Source organism: Podarcis vaucheri (genome assembly GCF_965113315.1).
Source record: "Podarcis vaucheri genome assembly, chromosome: 15".
Classification (NCBI taxonomy): domain Eukaryota; kingdom Metazoa; phylum Chordata; class Lepidosauria; order Squamata; family Lacertidae; genus Podarcis; species Podarcis vaucheri.
The window spans coordinates 10,495,026-10,514,953 of NC_138753.1; the positions used below are offsets into that span (position 1 = coordinate 10,495,026).

Sequence of the window (19,928 nt, forward strand, 5' to 3'; positions counted from 1 at the left end):
TCCATGTATGTGCAGATGGGGGGAAGGCAAGGAAGGTTGACATCCCCCCCCCCGCGTATCTTATTCCTTTTCCTTGTATTATGCTTCTGCCTTTGCTCTCAAGATAGAAAATGTGAAAACTTGGCTCTCCCCCCTTCCTCCTTCTCATCCAGTGATTGAGAGAAGAAGGTATGTTGCCTCTTGATTTGTAACCTGAGGGACGTAACTTTCTGCTGGGGACAGCAACATTTGACTTCAGTTTCATGCTGTGGTTCCACTTGGCCTGAGACCTGTCACTCATGGTAGGAGGTGATGAAGCTGTGATGATTACCCATTCGGTGTTCTGAGAGAACACACCTTGCGAGATGAGATCAAAGGGAGATGTGTGCCAGCACTAGAGATCTACAGCAGGGACCAGCCAGGTCAAAAGGGGAAATTCAACAGCCGGCTATCTCACCATTTACCTCACAGGCATCATGCGATTGGTGGTGTAGCATCCCAGAATATGAAAGCCCAATTTTAAAAACATGCATACCCCATCATTCCTAACCTATCACCTATGCAGCTAATCCTTTTTTAAAAAAGCCAAATAAGTGACCATCACCATACTTTTGATAAATGAAATCCATTGCAATTTTCAGTCTTGTTTCCCCCCCCCCCCTTTTCTTTGGAAGGGCATAAAACTATATAAATTTGCTATATTCAACCCCCGTGCCCCAATTCATCAATTAATCGGGTTCTTACTATGAAGAATTTTTCATAAATCTAACACGGCAGCAGTAAAATTTTCTGCATTTTCTATAGGGGTGTTTTGTACAGAATAGTCACTGCTGTATAGTAGTAATGGATGTGTTTATAAATTGCCTCTTAGTTGTTGCACTGTGTCAGAAGAGCATTTAACCACATCGGCCAATGGATTATTATTCTTTTCCTCCAAGAGCCCTGTTCTCAGCAGAGACATATCACTATGGAAGAATATTGTGGGCACTTCCAGATGATCTGTTCATCGAACATTCATCCTGATTTGTTTGCAGGAAGATTAGACAACGATGCTCGCTATTTAATGAGCATTCTGTTTTATTTGTTTTCGGGAGGGTTAGATGCCATCGTGTCGAAGCAAGTGTTTCTTATCCTACAATTTCCAGTGCAAATTTTCTGTTGCAGAAAGCAAGATATTTTGGGAAAGCGGGTTTGTTGCATTAGACCTTCCAATCAACTGGAATTTCACAACCTGAATCTTCCAGTAGGTCAGTGATTCTCACTCGAAAATAGTGACAGTCTAGAAGTGCCTTGTATAACATGGTTTACGTGTTCCATTGCCCTGAATATAGCCTGCCTTGGGAAACACATGACAAAGGGCAGACCATAAACAAATACAAATAAATAAATAAATTGAAATAAATAAATAAATAAATATTAATTCTTAGTTCCCTACAGCTGAACTGTTCTTAAATTATGCATTGATTGGCACTCCCTCATTTCTATCTCATAGTTGTCCATTAACATTCTTGTATCTTAATGAGCTTCTCGTTGTCTTTGCACAGGGAATTTCTAGGTGAACGTAGACATTCTCCTTGATTCAGTGGTGGCTGGTGCCCCTTGGGACTGGTGGGGTAGAAGACAAGGAGCCCAAACAGTAGTGGGAGCAAAAGCCAATGACAGGCAGGGCCAACTAATTCTATTTTCACCTCTATCCTCGTCTTCCTTTCTGAGTCCCACAAGGGCAACACAGAGACTGAGGAGGAGGAAGATGGCTGCCAGGGCTGTTTGTAAGTAAGAATGCTGGCCTGTGAGGGATGGCTGAGGGCAGACTGAGGTTGGTGGGACAGTGCCCCATGAGTCCAGTGGACTTATCCGCACAGCTCAGATGGAAAGTAGAGGCAGGGAAGGGGGCATTAAACGTGGCAGTTCTTCTCAGATTTTGACAAACAATCTATCCACTTGATGATTTGTTGGTTGGGGTGTGGTGCTCCTAACTCCAAAGTTGCAGGCTGAATCCCATATGGGACAGCTACATATTCCTGCATTTCATGGGGTTGGACTAGATGATCCCAAGGGTCATTTCCAACTCTACAATTCTATGATTCTATGAAGAGTTAAAAATCTGCAGCATGCTCTCTCATTCTCTCTCATACTTACATACACTTGCTTTCAATTCCCTTAGCACACAAACCAATAATGCATTACAGATTTATGTCACATTAGAACAGGGCTTAATTTTATTTCGTTTTCAAAGTTCCGGAGCCGAAATCTAAGTGCAGCGATGCTCTGCTCATGGGTGCTACTGCCTGGTGCAATTCAGTGGTCAGGGAAATTTTACTGTGTATGCTTCATCAACCAAGCCACCATTAAAAGTACACAGCGCAAATGCATGTTGTGGTTGGGTCTTGTTACAAACACCAGTTTCCTAAAACAAACTCTGAGGTCCTATGCAATTTAATTCTGGAATTAGGAGCTATACCTCATCAGACCTTTGGTCAATCTATCTCAGTTACTGTCTATACAGAGTGGCTGTGGCACTCCAATGTTTCAGCTGGTGGTCTTTCCCAGCCTTATCTGGAAATGGCAGGGATTGAACCTGGCATGTGCATGTTTGTAGGGCAGGATAATCAGAGCTTCTCCCCTAGCACTTTCCCTGGGCCTGTGGACAATTTCTTCTGGATGATACAGCTGTATTTAACATGTGAGCTACCAAGCACCTCCTATGCTAGCCTACTATGTACTTGGCTGCCAGTGCTAACGGATGAATCAACCACCAGTCCCGTCAGCTTACATGCCTGAAGTGGGAGGGCAATTTGTCCTTTGCCTCAGCAAGAAAATGTATTGGGATGGCACTAGTCATCACCCCAAAAACCTATTAAGTCTGCAATCCAATGTACTAGGGTTGCAATATTTCAAAAAGTGAAAATCCAGACACAAAATCTACACTTCTGATATGGGTTGACATATGTCCAGATTTCCCTGGATATTTCAGTGAGTTCCCCCTGGGCACAGGTCCGGGATGTTGGGTTCTTGTGGATTTCTCTTTCATTATGTCGCCCCCCCCCTTTGGCTAATAATTCCTCTCACACTCACATTGCCCTCTTTTGCAAGAGGTTGCAGCCAAGTGCCTTTCAAGTATGAATTCTGCACAGAATAAGGCAGTGCAGCAGAACAGGCTGCTTGTGGTGGTGACACACACCCTCTGTAGAAGGGGACAAAGGAGCTATTTTGTCACCTCTCCTTTCATGCCACTGATGTCTGCTTGTTCATGCAGAGATCATGGCCAGGTGCACTGTAGGCCGGATGCCTTTCAAGGTAAGAGTCTTAGCTCCTGCTCAGGCCCAGGAAGCAGGTCAGGTAACAATCTGTGTTTTGCCTCAGGCATTTCACTCCAGAAGAAAGAGGTGGCAGAAGAGCTGTCAGTTGCTTCATCTTAGCAGAGCTACAAGGCCTGCTCTCCCGGTATGACGGAGGGAACCAAGGGATGAATTATGGGAGGGCTGGAAGGAGGTCAGATAGAAGGAACGCCAAACAAATAGTTGCAGGAAGGTGCATTGTTTTAGGGATGGGAGCCATACTTGAACCAGCTTCCATTTAAAGAAAGCCTCACCCAATTCACACTTTCTGAAACAATAAACAAACCAAAATACAGCGATCCTACAGAAAATTTGCTCCCCTCTGAATTTTGCAGTGCAGTTCTCCGGTCCAATAATGGGTAGAAAAAATGCATGCTGTAAACCTTGCGTATAAAGGCAGATGTTAGTGAAAATAACATACAAAAATGAATTAAATTCATGGGAAAAACCACTTACAAAAATGTGTACATTTGTCAAAACTGCAAAATAAAATATATGTTTATTTGGAGAAAATAACACCAAAACGCTGGTGCATTTTCATAAGGGTTTTGCAAGCTAGTGTGGAAATGTAGAGAACTGAACTTTAAGCTCGGGAAAACGGTTAACTAAAAGAAGCAAAATTGACACTTTTGTCTGTCTCCAGCAAGCGTGCAGAACCTTTGGCCCTCCAGATGTTGTTTCAGGCAGGAGTCTCTCTTAGCCTTACCTGGGGATGAAATGGATTGAACCTTGGACCCCCCCCCCTGCATAAAAGGTAGATGCACTGAGCCACAGCCCTTCCCCAATTATTCAGCTTACCAGCTTGCCAGGAAGGGAGTCTGGACTAAACAATTTTCTCTCCTCCTCTCTCTGCACACATAGACATTGACCTACACCTGCCCTGCTAAGGCTTTATGGGCAACAGCATTTTGGAGGACATGGGAGGTTGGCAGCGAGGAATTTATTTTCTAAGTCTGCTAAATTTCCACTAAAACGGTGGTGATGGTTTGTGTGTGTGTGATGGTTTCTTTTAAAAAATAAATAAATAAATAAATAGCAAATTGATATGGGAAATGTTGCGAACATGGAATCATAGAAGCATATATTTGTAGAGTTGGAATAGGATCCCAAGGATTATCTAGTTCAATCCCCAGCTGTGCTGATAGGAAAGAATGAGAAACTGGGAGAAATTGAAACTGAAAGGTTTATCCATCCTTACTCCAGGCCATGTGAGACTTTAAGGAAAGGGGGAAGATAATGTTTGGGAGGTGGGGTAGTTGTTGTTGTTTAGTCATTTAGTCGTGTCTGACCCTTCGTGACCCCATGGAACAGAGCATGCCAGGCACTTCTGTCTTCCACTGCCTCCCGCAGTTTGGTCAAACTCATGCTGGTCCTCTGTCGTCCCCTTCTCCTTGTGCCCTCCGTCTTTCCCAACACCAGGGTCTTTTCCAGGGAGTCTTCTCTTCTCATGAGGTGGCCAAAGTATTGGAGCCTCAGCTTCACAATCTGTCCTTCCAGTGAGCACTCAGGGCTGATTTCCTTCAGAATGGATAGGTTTGATCTTCTTGCAGTCCATGGGACTCTCAAGAGTCTCCTCCAGCACCATAATTCAAAAGCATCAATTCTTCAGCGATCAGCCTTCTTGATGGTCCAGCTCTCACTTCCATACATCACTACTGGGAAAACCATAGCTTTTACTATACGGACCTTTGTTGGCAAGGTGATGTCTCTACTTTTTAAGATGCTGTTTAGGTTTGTCATTGCTTTCCTCCCAAGAAGCAGGCGTCTCTTAATTTCGTGGTTGCTGTCACCATCTGCAGTGATCATGGAGCCAAAGAAAGTAAAATCTCTCACAGCCTCCATTTCTTCCCCTTCTATTTGCCAGGAGGTGATGGGACCAGTGGCCATGATCTTCGTTTTTTTGATGTTGAGCTTCAGACCATATTTTGCGCTCTCCTCTTTCACCCTCAATAAAAGGTTCTTTAATTCCTCCTCACTTTCTGCCATCAAGGTTGTGTCATCTGCATATCTGAGGTTGTTGATATTTCTTCCAGCAATCTTAATTCCAGCTAGGGATTCATCCAGCCCAGCCTTTCGCACGATGAATTCTGCATATAAGTTAAATAAACAGGGAGACAAAATACAGCCTTGTCGTACTCCTTTCCCAATTTTGAACCAATCAGTTGTTCCATATCAAGTTCTAACTGTATCTTCTTGACCCACATAGAGATTTCTCAGGAGACAGATGAGGTGATCAGGCACTCCCATTTCTTTAAGAACTTGCCATAGTTTGCTGTGGTCGACACAGTCAAAGGCTTTTGCATAGTCAATGAAGCAGAAGTAGATGTCTTTCTGGAACTCTCTAGCTTTCTCCATAATCCAGCATGTTTGCAATTTGGTCTCTGGTTCCTCTGCCTCTTCTAAATCCAGCTTGCACTTCTGGGAGTTCTCGGTCCACATACTGCTTGAGCCTGCCTTGTACAATTTTAAGCATAACCTTGCTAGCGTGTGAAATGAGTGCAGTTGTGCGGTAGTTGGTGCATTCTTTGGCACTGCCCTTCTTTGGGATTGGGATGTAGACTGATCTTCTCCAATCCTCTGGCCACTGCTGAGTTTTCCAAACTTGCTGGCATATTGAGTGTAGCACCTTAACAGCATCATCTTTTGAAATTTTAAATAGTTCAGCTGGAATACCATCACTTCCACTGGCCTTGTTATTTGCAGTGCTTTCTAAGGCCCATTTGACTTCACTCTCCAGGATGTCTGGCTGGTGGTTAGGTCCAGTCAAAAGCGACTATGGGGTTGCTGCGCTCATCTCGCTTTTCAGAGTGAGGGAGCTGGTGTTTGTCCACAGACAGCTTTCCTGGTGATGTGGCCAGCATGACTAAGCTGTTTCTGGTGCAATGGGACACCGTGATGGAAACCAGAGTGCAGGGAAACACCATTTACCTTCCCGCCACAGCAGTACCTATTTATCTACTTGCACTGGCGTGCTTTCGAACTGCTAGGTTGACAGGAGCTGGGACAGAGCAATGGGAGCTCACCCCATCGTGGGGATTCGAACAGCTGACCTTCTGATCAGGAAGCCCAAGAGACTCAGTGGTTTAGACCACAGTGCCACCCGCGTAAGGGGATGAGGGCCCATGGGGAAGGGTGATTTTAGGATTCAAACACTGTGGGGTTTGGGAATTCCAGGAATTTAAAAGTGGGCCCCACACTTGAGCTAGGCTTTGTGCGGTTCCCAGACGACTTTTTCTGAATGTTGCCAGGGTCTTTAATTTCAACATCACAAAACACAACTCCATTTCTTCTGTTAAATCTGAGGCTGAAGTAGCTTGGCAGATGGATAGATCTATTTAGATTACAGGGGCCTGACTTTTATTTACCGTGGATTCTGAGAATGCGGAGGATTATAGTCATTTTCAAAATCAGCCATGGCTATAAATTAGGTCTTTTGTTCTCTTTAATTAAACTCTGCATTCTGTGCTCATATAATCTGAGTGAGAAAAAGGAATCGGCTGGAGGGTGGGTGGGTATTGAGACATCCTCACCTGATAGAAAAATTAAAATCGACCTGGGCAAATAAATTAAAATGGAGCTTGGGAACATGGCTTAAAATAATAATAATAGTTTGTGTGCTGCTTGAGTCATGTGTTAGAAGTTCTAACCAGTTTCTAAAATTATTTCTTCTTTTGAAGTGCTTAAATCAGGAAGCGAGTATTTCTAGGGTTTTTTATGGAGGATGACCCCAGGGTCTCATGTTTATTATCGGCTCTTACATCTTAATTGATATGGGGCTTTGGAACATTTTCAAAATGTTCCGAGCTATAATTCATTGAGGCTGTCATGTAAAGGTTGGTGGGGGGGGGGAGAGTACAGAACAGATGGCACACAGACCATGCTCATGACTGGGGAAATCGCAGGGACCGAGGTATCTTGCTGCTGTTGTTTACTGCGAGAGTCAAACGTTTCCTAAATTAGAACAGAATAGATATGCCTTCATAAACATTGTGTGCATGGTTGCAATTGAAATTCTGTCTAAACATGAAATATGGCCAAGATAGATGAGATGAGGACTCAAAATGCCCGACTTCCCAGATTTCACCCTTCCCACCCCCCAGCAAATGTTTTTGGCGTCCCACAATGGCATCTGGTTGGCCACTTTGAGACCAGGATGTTGGACCAAATGGGCCTCTGGCCTGATCCTGCAGATTAGTCATATCCTCTTATGCAAATGACACTTGCAGGTGCGCATTTTCTTTAACAGGGCAAATAGCAGACTCAGTTGTGTGTGTGTGGGGGGGGTGAAAACGCAGTGGTGAAGCTGCATGCTCTGGCACCGGGGGCGGAGAGGAGATGGGGGCATGGCTGGCACATGTTCCAGGGGTGTGGCACACCACCCATGGGGGCGTGGCTGTTGGGATACTGCCAGGGAGATATAGTCCATCATGGCCCCAAGCCGGCTGCCGGACGATCCATCGATCCCTGTAGTCACGCAGCTTCTAGCAACACGAGTTTCCTGCCACATTCCAGGGCTCGTGCACACTCTTTATCAGCAGATAATGCACACAGCAGAAGATGCACAGCAGGAGAGCATATTTACAGACTTTATTTAGCGTTGATCAGAACAAAGAAAAACATGACCGTTCTGAGTCAGTGTCTCCGACCGACTGAGAAACGAAAGCAATAGCAAAACATAAACATCCTGTGAACAGGAAATACGCAGGCTGTGACACAAACATCCTGCTCCCTTTTAAGGTGGAACGGAAATATCCTAACAGTGGCATGCATCCCGGGGGTGTGGCATGTGTCCTGGGGTGTTGTGCGCCCCATGTGAGGACATGGAGCCCAGTGTGGTGGGGGGATCTGCGACATGTGTCTGGGGTGTGTGGTATCCCCCTCCCCAATGGTGCTGGGAGCGGTGGCGCTCCCCCTGCCCCCTGTTCCTCTGGCAGTGGAAAAACCTTCCCATTATCACACCATATTTGAAAGCAGTGCCGGAGGCCCCTAGGCAGTTGAAATCTCAGGAAATCCCCTCACAAATTCTCCTAATTTGTTTTTGATTCTACCAGCCAACAATTTTAATAAGCCAAGGGGCAGGCCCCCTAAAAGGTGTGGGGCCCATAGGCCGGTGCCTGCTCTGCCTATTTGGTAACCTGGCACTGTTTGAAAGATATTTGCCTAGGCACCCAAAAAAATCGGAATGAGATGTCATAGATTTATTCTTTATAGTCACAATATTTTGCACTGAATTAGGAGTATATATCAAACGAATCCTATGTATCAGCCTGACGGCTGACAGTTTAAATTAGACCTATGAATTAAAAATGCTCATGAAACGGTAGAACATCTTTAAGCAAAATGTGTCGTTCATCACACCTCACAACAGACGTGTCTGATCTAGGAGTTGTGGAGAAGGATGGAGAAGGATGAAAAGGTGACATGAATGCAACCTGGGATTGGAGGGGAGAGACACAGAGCACCAGAGATCTCAGTTAAATCCATCTGTTCAAGAGCTTTCAATCATACCACACATGCACACATGTTGTCATTTCCAAAGATATTTGCTGCATCTATCTAGGTGGCAAGCATAGTGGCACAAAGGGAGGCAGGGAGGCAGAAGCTGGTGGAATTGCCACACTTGTTCTCAGGGAGCTGTAGAGGTTTCCAACCCAAAATGGCTCTGTCTCTGGAGTTCTCATATTCTGCTATAGACTTTCTTACACAACAATTAGGGATGGTAAAATATGTTGATTTTAGTTTCTCATCTCCTCACTCTTTAAGTTCAGTTATCCTTATTCCCACATCAGTTTGTGAATTATTATTTTTAAAAGGTCTCTTAAAAGTTTGTCAACATTTTAGCATGCATTGCTCCTAATATATACATTTCATGCAATTTTGTCTAATATGCACATTTTTGCAAAAGAAAACAAATCCCACAAATATAATGCATATGTGTAGTGCTTCGTTTCTTTTTTTAAAAAAAATGTTTAGGGGTACCCTCACTCTGACTCAAGAAAACCAGCATTTTATAAATCAAATTGGGGAAAGTAAATACAGTAAATGGACAAAAGTACGAAGGGCATGCATTACCTCATATTACACAGCTGACAGATCACAGTAACTTCCACATTCACATGAGGCTGTGTGCACTAACATCTTCCCGATTCCTCTGATGAAAAATAGTAATTCTCCTACTCATATTGAAATACTGCCCCTCAATGAGGCCAAACTTTCACCAGTAAAACACTACACATCCACATTCCACACTGCTTCACACATTAAACGCTCGCATCCGTCTGAGATTTAGGAAGCATCAGGAAAGGAAATGAAGAGGCCATCGGGGGTAGCAAAGGAAATGATGATTCACCATGCTGGAGAAGAAACTTTTTTTAAAAAAGTTGGTTTCTTCTCCTGTTAGATTTACAAAATGTTTAGGGGTACGCATACCCCTGCGTCCCCCCAGAACAAAGCACTGCATATGTATATGTTATTTTCACTTATACACATTTTACACTATATGCGCATTTTACACCAGTGTATGCACCCTTGTGCTCATTATTGTTGCTTTATTGAGCAAATTTTATATAATGCTTGATTATTAAAAAACAAACAACTCTTAAGTAGTTTAAAACAATGTTGACTGGATATACTGTATCTACTTGGATGGGGAACTGCATTGCAAAATCAAGGTATTGGTTAGATATTCCAAAGGATGACAGTGTCTGACTTCACTTCTTTCAGTAAGTGCAAATTAAATGTTCGCCTTTACATGTGAACTGAATCAAATTTCTCTCCCATCCTTAATGTCAACTAGGCAGAAGCCTTGATTGCATACATTCTGCTGGGTTATAAGGCTATGTGACCAGAACACACCATATTCAAGTCTTTGGGTGTCTCTGGACAAATGGGCACAGCACTCCTGTAAAATACCATTTTATCTTCCAAAGAATGTTGTTTCCTTCAATTAGTCTTTCTCATTCATGCAGTTGCTATACATCTAGTGAATGTGAACTATTAGGCTTTCATACACGCAGAATGAAGGGAAAGTATTTTAGAAATGAAAATTGTTGATTCATTGTGGACCGATAATCAGTTGACAAACCTTACTTGGCGATATTGTAAATGTTAAATATTGTACATGCCGGGCTGATGGTTAAAGATAATAAGTTTTAAAAATGTGAATTAGAAATAACAAGGGAAATAATGCAGCAACAAAAATAACCTTTGGACACATCAGGAGCAGAGTGTGGGAATCCATTTTTTGGGGGAAATTGTATTAAATTTGTTATAATGTGGCTGATTTGGTAAAAAAAATTGGAAAAAAATCAAGAAAAATAGAGTTGTTGTTCAAAATCATAATATTGTAAATGTAACAAAACTGACTTGGACCTGTAAACATCATCAGAGGCCTTTCTTCGTGTGCCCCCTGCACAAGAGGTCCAGAGCGTAACAACATGAGAATGTGCTTTTTCAGTGGTGGCTCCCCAATTGTGGAATGCTCTCACCAGAGAGGCTTGCTTGACACCTTCATTCCATAGCTTTGGGCACCAGGCAAAAATGCTCTTCTATAAGCAGACCTTTGGAAGATTAAACCATCTATGGCATTTTATAGGTGTTTGTGGGAGGTGGGGTTATTGGTTGGTTGGTTGGTTTGTGTTTGTTTGTTTTTCATGTATTTTGTGTTCTCAGTTTGTATTTTTATGCTATAAAGTGCCCCGTGATCTTCAGAGGAAGGTTGACATGTAAATTTAATACAGAGGTACCTCAGTTGTCGGACATAATCCATTCCAGAAGTTGGTTCGACTTCCGAAAGGTTTGACAACTGAGGTGCAAAGGACGGTCTCCAAAGTCGATGGAGAAAATTGAAGGGGGAAAAACCCAGCAGAAGCCGTTCAACTTCTGAGGTGTTTTCGAAAACAGAAGCATTTACTTCTGGGTTTTCGGTGTTTGAAAACCAAAACATTCGGCTTCTGAGATTCTTGAAAACCAAGGTACCACTGTATATAAATAATAAATAAATGTAATTAATAAAAAATAATAAGTATTGAAACACTTAAGGTAGGTTGAAAGCTTCCCAAAGATAAATGACTGCTTACTTCATATACCCACAAGAGCTTCAGAGTCTTCCTTTGCAGAATCTTATCTGACACGGGAGTTGTGTGACAAAGGCCCCAAATCAGATTAATGGAAGCAATTTCTACCAATAATATGGGCAGTGGGGGGTGGGGTTTAGCTCCAGACCACGTTGGATGGATTGAGGCTGATTAAGAGGTGATATGAAAGCCATCTTCAGAGCTGGTAAATGATTGATTATACGATTTCTACCCAACAGCTGCACATCTACATGTTTGTTCCACATTCTCAAATAATTATAAAAGCCTGGTGAATTCATGCTGAATTCATCCTCAGCATGGATTATTCTTCTGTATGTTGAATAACAATTATGGTGCAACAGCCCCTTCTGGCAGTTTTACCTGGGATGACAGCTGATTGCTCTGCAGTTTCCCGGACTTCTGAAAGGTCCCTTTTGATTTCTTATGATATACTTAGATATTCTATTTTAAAAACCAACAATTTCATACTTGAGTTATCTAAGTACTTCCGAGGGAATGACACACTCTGGTGACTCGCAGCTTTTAGCTTCTTCTTCTTTTTAATTGTCATTTTGCTCTAACACACAATCTCTTGCCACCTCTGTTTTCTATACTTCATCATTGGTGCTCCCTAGAAACAAAGACTCTGGGAACTTAACAGCATATTTATTGTTAATATTTCATTTTGCTTCTCTTGCAATTTCTCTGCCTGCATTCAGAAGGCAATTTACTCCACCTTCCCAGTGTTTCCTTACATCTTAATTTCCATGTTTTATGCGACCTTTAACAGGACATAAAAGCTACTTCTGGAAGTCTAGTGGAATTTAGCAGATGTTTAGCATGCATTTCCTTGTTAATTGTTTCTGGAAAAAATCAATTTGCAACCTTGTTAAGTCAGAACATGGGGAGGGGTGAATTCTGCACTATAATTTCACACAACAAAATGTGGGGCTGTATGCTTCCATACAATTCTTTCCCACTGCTTACAATTTAGCATCACGTGGTCGTATATTGATCAAAAAGCCACCATTCCATAGCACAACAAGTACTGCCATGTGAAAGGGACATTAGAAAGTGGGACAGAAGTGCTGGCATTATAATCAGGAAAACTAGCACAATAGTTTTCACAGCAGAATTGCACCTGCCATCTTTCTTCAATGCTTCTTTGATATATAACTGTCACATCACTGGGCTTTCACTGCTGTATTTTGATAGGGGAAATTGCTTTGCAAAGACGTAGTAGACACTGAGGGAAATTGCATACAAACATGCATGGATTAGGAAAAATTCTCACTAAAATGCTGATGCATTTTAATGTGGGCATTAAAATAAACAAATCACAAACTGGTGTGGAAGTGTGGAGTACTAGAAGTAAGACTATATAAAAGAGAAATGGAAATGAACAGATTCACTTATCCCTAGGCAAGAGGAAGGGTGCCTGGAGACTCTAGGTCTTTTTGACTGCAAGTTGTCCCTGAAACATCTTCATCTATAGAAACATAAGACTGTAGGGTTAGAAGGAATCCAAAGGGTCATCTTGTCCAACTCTCAGCAATGCGGGAATCAAAGCTAAAGAATCATTGGCAGAGGGCCATCCAATGAAGGAGAGTCCACCATCTTCTGAGGTGGTCCATTCTACTGTCAAACAACTCTTGCCATCAGAAAGTGATGAAGAATCTCATTTCATGTCATTTTAATGTATTAGTTTGGGTCCTCCCCTCTGGAGCAGCGGAAAACAAGCTTGCTCCATGCCTTCAGATAATTGACATATCTTCAGATAACTGAAGATGGCTATCATATCACTTCTCCATCTTCTCTTCTTCAGACTAAGCATATCCAACTCCCTCATGAGTCCATCATAAGGCTTGATTTCCAGACCCTTTATCATCTTGGTTCATCTTCCTCCTTGAGCCTTCCTGTTTCTGGAAACAGCACAGGTCTCTGGCTCCTTACTTCTTACACCTGAACCTTGGCCCCATGCTGCTTGTAAATCCACTATAAGGCATTCTGTACACAGTCATAGTGGGACATACTTTGGAGAGGAAGGTCTTTACCCAGGTTGAAGCTACAAGTGAGTGCCTGTGAGCCAGGCGTTTTCCTTCTGCTTTGAATCCCCTCTCCACCTTTTTCATGCTTGACTTCGTGTTAAGGGAATTTCACATCTGCTCAATGATGTGACTAAACTAGGGCAATTTCAAGCTTTATTAGCAGCGTCAGCTTCCAAATACCGCTAAAACGAGAATCAACAGCTGTTCCGGGCACAGTCCCTTTGGAGAATTCAGGGCCTTCATGTTCAGCGATTCAGAACTCTCTAATAGTCCTAAAATTGGATCTATTTCCATAACATGGCGTGAAAGGAAAATGTGTTGGAACATGTAGGACAAGTGTTAGCGGTGAAGAACATAAGCCATGAGCCAATGTCCCATTCTGGCCCTCTGAGAAGGCAAGGGAGCTGCCCAGCAGGTTAAGTACCAATAGAGTTGGGTTCTGAGCACAGGCAAAACACAGATGTTCCAAACAGAAAGACCAGAGAGTAAAATTAATGCAAAATTCACATGGTATCTCATTGCTTCTCCACATACTTATCAGCCTGAACATCACATTCTCTTTCAGAGGGTGTTGGGGAAATTGTTTCCAATGTCAAGTAGAAATAAATTAAATGGGGGGGACGACAATATCTACAAAATCCAAAAATTATTTGTTTATACTCCCCTTGAACTTCTCCTGATAAAAGGCATCAATCAAGGTGGCTAAGGCTGTTTCAGTGCTACAGGTCTGAACATCAGTTGCTGGAAAGCAGCAGGAGAGGAGAATGTGCCTGTGCTCACATCCTGCTTGCGGGCTTCCCATAGGCATCTGGCTGGCTACTTTGAGAACAGATTATCAGGCTTGATGGGTCCTTGGCCTGATCCAGCAGTCTCCTCTTATGAAGCCAGATTGAGATGGGTCTAGATCAGAAACATGGGTCTCCAGCTGTTTTTGGACTGCAGTTACCATCATCCCTGACTACTAGCCCTGATAGCTAAGGATGATGAGAGTTGTAGTCCAAAAACAGCTGAAGACCCCAGTTTGGGAAACACTGGTCTAGATAATCAGTTTTACAGTCATACCTCAGGTTACAAACGCTTCAGGTTGCGTTTTTTTGGGTTATGGACTGCCGAAACCCAGAAGTACCAGAACAGGTTACTTCTGGGTTTTGGCAGTCACGCATACGCAGAAGCGCCAAATCACAACCTGCGCGTGTGCAGACGTGCCTTTGCAGGTTACAAACACGTCAGGTTGTGGACGTGCATCCCACACGGATCACATTCGCAACCCGAGCGTCCACTGTACAGTGGTACCTCGGGTTACAAACGCTTCAGGTTACAGACACTTCAGGTTACAGACACTTCAGGTTACAGACTCCGCTAACCCAGAAATAGTACCTCGGGTTAAGAACTTTGCTTCAGGATGAGAACAGAAATCGTGTGGTGGCGATGCGGCGGCAGCAGGAGGCCCCATTAGCTAAAGTGGTTAAGAACAGTTTCAGGTTAAGAACGGACCTCCAGAACAAATTAAGTTCTTAACCCGAGGTACCACTGTATTTGATTTATTTAACAAAATGCATATATCGCTTGATGGTAGCAGAACCTCTAAGTGAAACCACAAGAAGCTTCCCCCAGGTTTGCCTGACTCTCTCTGGCAACCGTCCTCTCAATCACCTTGCCAATGAAGGAAATGTTATCAACTGGGTGGTAGTTGTCCTAACACTGAAGACCAATCATGCCTCCCCTAATCTTTCTCTGTCCTGCAGAATATCATACCCAGGCTCTTTCAACCACTCCTCATTGGACTAGCCGCTCTAGTGATTTAGCAAGACTCATTCCCAGCTCTTAAGCAGTAGAAGATTCTAATTAATTGCCGTTGAAAGGATGTAAGGCTGAAGAAATGCTGATTTAGCTTTTGGCTTGGTTCAATGTGTAACCCAGCCCAGCTTTTGAACAGTTTCATGCGACACTGCTTCAGGGTTGGGGGAGGGGAGAGAGAGTCAGTTCTTAAACAAGAAAAGCATTGTAGAGATCATCACCTGTTTCTTCTCTCCTCCTCCTTAAAAAAAAAAAAGTCAACTGGTGATAAATTGATAAAAATTCTAGACCTCTGGGCTGGCTACAGTAGGTTCAGGTGAGCAAATGAGTGCAGGTATAGTCATCCTAAACTTTGCCTTACATGAATTGCTTTTGGAAGCAGACAGCATGGTTCTGTGAAAGCGATCTCGCTAGGAGAAAAGAGGTCTAAATCCTTTCTTTGCGATAACAGGATTTGAAAGGTATCTATAATACAGTCTTCTACTTTTAAAGAGAATATTTAAGTTTCCTTTTCTCATGTGTATGGTCTTTTAAAAAAATGCTTTGTGGAGGAAGTCTCTGTATTATAAAATGTGTGTGCCTGGTGGTGGGTTTGCTTGTAGTTATAAAGTCTGAACAGATGCATTTCTTCCCTGAACGCCAGTTTGGTGACTTACAAAGTTTTGTTTTAGCCTCTGTCTTTTTGATAGGAAGCGAGTGTTCACTTCTATGGCCTCTTCTTTCAAAAAAAGTATTAGAGCCATAGTGAGGTCACTATGAAGCAGGAGAATGGTGTCAGCATGTTTTGGTGAATCCTGCAGTATGCAGAAGAACAAAAACTATGGGTTGTATCCAAAGTAGCACTGAGTAAAGTGTCCTGGCAGTAGGACTGCCCTGTTTTCCTCCCATCATGCCCCTTCTGCTCTGGAGGGTTGCTGGAACCCCAAGATTTGGGGAGGGCACATGTAGTGGGTGGGAGGAGAAGGGAGAGTGTCCCACTGAACAAGTGGAAAACCTCACACTGACAGCAAACACTAGTTGTATGCACACACCTCAGTAAGACACTTGTGAACTGTGCATGTGTGATCAAGGTCACTGGGCTACAGGAGTGTGTTTGTCACACTCTTCAGTCCCTCTTCCCAGAGCACAAAAAGCAGTTCATGTTTACAATACAATAATACGATGCGTTAATCTTTATTGTCATTGTCCCGTACAGAACAACAAAATTGAAAAATCTACATAAAACATTCAAAACCCAACAAGCCTGCTATCCCAGCTATCCCAACCTGGTTAGCCCCCTAAAAACTCTGGTACCCCATTTTTTAATACAATATACTCCCATGGAGACTACCTTACGCTGCATTTAAAACAAAAATCACATTTGGGTAGAAATTTTTTCTCGGGCGGCTAGTCCTAGTCTTTATAACCCTGTACCTTCTTCCAGAAGGCAGAAGCTGAAAGAGATCATTTCCGGGGTGCGTACTATCCTGTGCTATGTCTGCAGCTTTCTTATGGCACCTGGAAGCATGATCCATGGTGGGAAGAGTGCACCCAATTATTCTCTCCCCAGTCTTTACAACCCTGGACAGCATTGTTTCCCCCCTGAAGAAACATGCACGACACAAAAAGGAAGTGGTTTGAGGAGGGAGGAGGAAATACGCAAACTCAGCTTCATGTTCTGAGTTGCAAGGTGTTCTAACGACCAGCTGGGATGGAAAAGTTCAAGGAGAGGGTAAACAAAAGATGCTAGTCAGCTTGCAGCACCAATGGACTGGGCCTGTGTCCTTCCTCTCCCCTCCTTGGTGTAGTGACTGCTGCCAAGTGACAGGCGTTACAATCCCGTCACGGCTGGACTACTGTAATGTGCTCTATGTGGGGAAGCCCTTGAGCCTGGTCTTGAAGCTCCAACTGGTGCAGAATGCAGCAGCTAGACTGTCGATAGCGACACATGACACCTCTGCTAAAACATCTGCCCTGGCTGCCTATATCCTACCAGGGCAGGTTCAAGATTCTTGTGTTAACGTATAAAGCCCTGAGCAACCTGAACCAAGATCCCTCAAGGACCACTTCAGCCCTCATATCCCAACTTGATCACTGAGATTATCCAGAGTAGCGCCATTAGTTTTGTCCCATGGTACAGTAACTGGCCACAACTAGAAGTCAGACATTTAGTGTCGCTGGTCCCATGGGGTGAAATACTCTTCCATCACCGTTTTTGCAGGAATCCTTGCTTTTGACTTTTGGGAAACTCTGCATAGAAATTTATCATTTTCCCAGTCATACAGTTCTCCACATTTCCACATGTAGTTGTTGTGTTTTTGTTTTTTGTTTTTTAAAAAAGAGGTCCTCATGAAAATTCATCAGCACCTGAGTGTGATTTTCTCTCAATATATACACACTTCCATGCAATTTTCCCCAATACCCACCACTTTTGCAAACCAATTTTCCTTAATATAATGCATTTTTGTCATTTGTATGATATACACACTTTCCAGCAGTCTATGTCTTTTTATATGTATTACGCCGCTGATGAACTGTCTTGCAAAATTCAGAGAAGCACAAATTTTGAAGAAAGGTTGTGGTTTGGTTTCTGCGTTGTTTCAGAAAATGTGAGTTAGGTTGGTTAGCCTTTAAATGGGAAAGGAATCATCATCATCATCATCATCCTCTTCGTGGGATACAACTTGGAGGTGGTGCAGTCAGGGAAATATTTTATCTTAGCTCTCTTGTTGAGCACCCAAGGGCCCCAATGCCATGAAGGAATGTTCATCCAACCATTTTTATTGATAGGTCTATACAAATTTGGACCAGGATGCCTGAAAAATAATCTCACCTGTCATATACCCAGTCAATCACTGTGTCCTGCATATGAGGGCCTCTTGCAGACACAATCTTATCAGGAGTTTCTTTCGTTCTTTTTTAGTACAATGTAGAAATCAGACCTTTAGTGTTGTGGATAGTTGGAATTCCCTCCACTTGGGTATTAGGCAGGTGCCATCTCTGTTTTCTTTTCATCATCTATTGAAGACCTTCTTCTTCTAAGAAATCTTTTAAGACAAGATCCTTCACAGCTTGCCTCTATATTGGAATTGTTTTTAATGGTTTTTTATTGTTTCCATCACTTGTTGTTTGCTGCCCTCGGTTCCTTTGGGAGGAAAGGCGAGATATAAAATTAACAAATAAATAAATCAAGTATTGTTCTCTCCAGGTTCAGAGGCAATGTGCCAATGCATAGACCTCATGGATGTTCATTAGCATGTTAGTGCAAATATCTCCTAATCTGCACATTTTTATAAGCAATTTAAATATACATATTTTTGCAAAGCAGTCCCCCCCCAAAAAAAATGTATTTTTGTACGTTGTCTTCATGAATACAGGTAATTTTAAAATGCACTTTCATAATACTTGGCTGGAGAATCTCATTGCAAAATTTGGAGCAGCATGAATTTTGAAGGATGTCTGTATTTCAGCTTGCGTATTCTTTCAGAAAGTGTGAATTAGGTAAATTCACATTTAAATATGTGAATCCTCTTGTCCCTACCAAAGGATAATAGTTGCTGGAGGGAACACACAGTGATGAAGAGTCGTTACATTTGTTCATTGCCTATAATCTTTCACAGAGGCATTTGGGATTCAACAGAGTCTTCTGTTAAGCATGGAGCAGTCACAGAAATATAGACACACCACGTAGGCTGATAACTGTGAAAGCATATATAAAAGATTAATGATATCATTCAAAAGGTAGAAATAAATCTATTAGAGTTCATATATACAATGTAACAGACTAGTGGCAGAGAACGTTCAAGATAGGCACCAGAGGTCAGCCTCACAATGGTTATTCAAAGGTTTCAACAGAAGACGTCTCAAACGTCTAAAAAGTTTTCTCAGTAGTTTTTCAAAAGTTTCAATGGAAGACGTCCCAAAAGTCTTAAGGACAGTGTTTCCGGAATTGTGCTGGTCCTGAGGGTTAACCGTGCGGTGAGGTCCGAGTCCAGTCCGAGGTCAAGGCTGCGGTATGGAGGCTGTCCGTCAAAGCTGAAGCTGGGTCCAAGGCAAAGAGTCGGGTGGGGTCAGGAACTCTGGCAGAAGAGCAGGACAGGGTGCAGGCAGGAACAGGCTACCAACAATGTTGCTCCTACAACCTGGGACTGGGGTTGACTGGCTTTTATTTGCCCCGAGGCATAGATCAGCCCCGGTCCACAGGTGAGTCGCTTCTCCTGGCCTGGAGGCGTGCACTCCTCTTGCGGGAACTTAGTTCCCTCCGCCTCTCTGCCCTGAGCCTCTGCAGCTCAGGAGAGGCTGGAGGGTTACCGGACCCAGAGGCAGCCTCACCTTCCCCTGACAGGGCTGGGAGAGGCGCAACTGCAGGCAATGGGTCCTCAATCACCTCTGGAGCCAGAGTGGATTCAGCTGGTGCCTGCTCCTGAGGATTCATCACAGGTGAGGACCCTTCAGGCTCAAGCCCCAGGCCCAGCTCAGCTGGTTCTGAAGGCGGGGACTCCTGTGCAGGCTGGGATTCCTCAGGTTCAGCCTCTGAGTCCGAATCCCAGGCCATCACAGGAATAATACTACTGTTTCATGATAGTCTTCATCAGCTGAAAATACAATACAAAGCATACAACCAATGAACGATAACAGAATTGATCTACCCACATGCACATTGTATAATAAAACGGAATATACAAAACAAAGTGAATAAAGAAAGGTATGTA

At 43.1% G+C, this 19,928-nt stretch overlaps 1 protein-coding gene across 1 annotated transcript in view; it reads left to right on the forward strand.

Moving 5' to 3' along the window:
* The window catches only part of CALN1 (calneuron 1), a 137,051-nt gene that overhangs the window by 15,557 nt on the left and 101,566 nt on the right, over positions 1–19,928 (forward strand). The gene's annotated exons all lie outside the window — the stretch shown is intronic.